This window comes from Triticum aestivum, chromosome 7A (assembly GCF_018294505.1).
Source record: "Triticum aestivum cultivar Chinese Spring chromosome 7A, IWGSC CS RefSeq v2.1, whole genome shotgun sequence".
NCBI lineage: Eukaryota > Viridiplantae > Streptophyta > Magnoliopsida > Poales > Poaceae > Triticum > Triticum aestivum.
In genome coordinates this window covers 163,341,141-163,342,065 of record NC_057812.1, presented here as the reverse complement: position 1 = coordinate 163,342,065, position 925 = coordinate 163,341,141, and positions in this window count along the sequence as shown.

Below are 925 nucleotides of genomic sequence, written 5' to 3'. Positions count from 1 at the left end.
CAGAGCATGTCATGACAATCTAAGAATATACCCATCAAGAATACACATTATGCAAGCTAGACATGGAAAGAACAATAACATGGCATGCACGGATCAACTACAACATCATCGGCAAAATCGCTAACAAGTAGACAATCTGCCCAGATTCACGAAATGACAAAAGTAGAGCTCGATTGACTCAAGCTAGGGTGATCCATAATTGCAAACAAAGACATGGATGGATAGAGCACTACAAGATTAACAAATCATCCTTACTGATCATCCTAAAAAGAGGCACGGATCACTAGGAAACAACATGAACATATGGCATAATGAGATAAACAGACCAAGGACTTAGTGGAAATGCTAAGTCCCTGAAATCAGCATTAACAAGTGCACCACTTTGCAAGCTTGTTCTAGTCACCACACACATCACAAAAATACATGGATGGCACCACTGGAAATATGGCAAAACCTATAACAAAACATATGTAGAGCTCATGGGCATAACATGCACACAATAATCATGGCAAAAATGACAAATATCTAAATGGAGCAGCAGATCTGACAATTATCTCAACTAGCATACTTACAACAGCATTTCAGGCATCAAGATGAACTCAAATGAAAATGATGCAATGAGATGAAACGATGTGCTATCTGAGGCGAACATTTTGATATGCTATATGCCCAAAACGGAGCTACGGATGCAAAGTTACGATGCGATGAACAAGTGCAAAATATTTAGGGTTTCGGGCAAAAAGTCAACCCGAGGCAATCTCAGATCCAGATCCAGATCGGCACGCTTTACGAGGTTCGTCGGAAATGGAGTTGGCCGCCGGAGACGGAGAGGAAGCCGGGGCGGAGGGCGGCCGGAGCTCGGTGGTGGTGGCCGGCGCCGGCGCAGCGAGGCGGCGCCGGCGCGGCGCGGCGAGGCGGCGGGCAC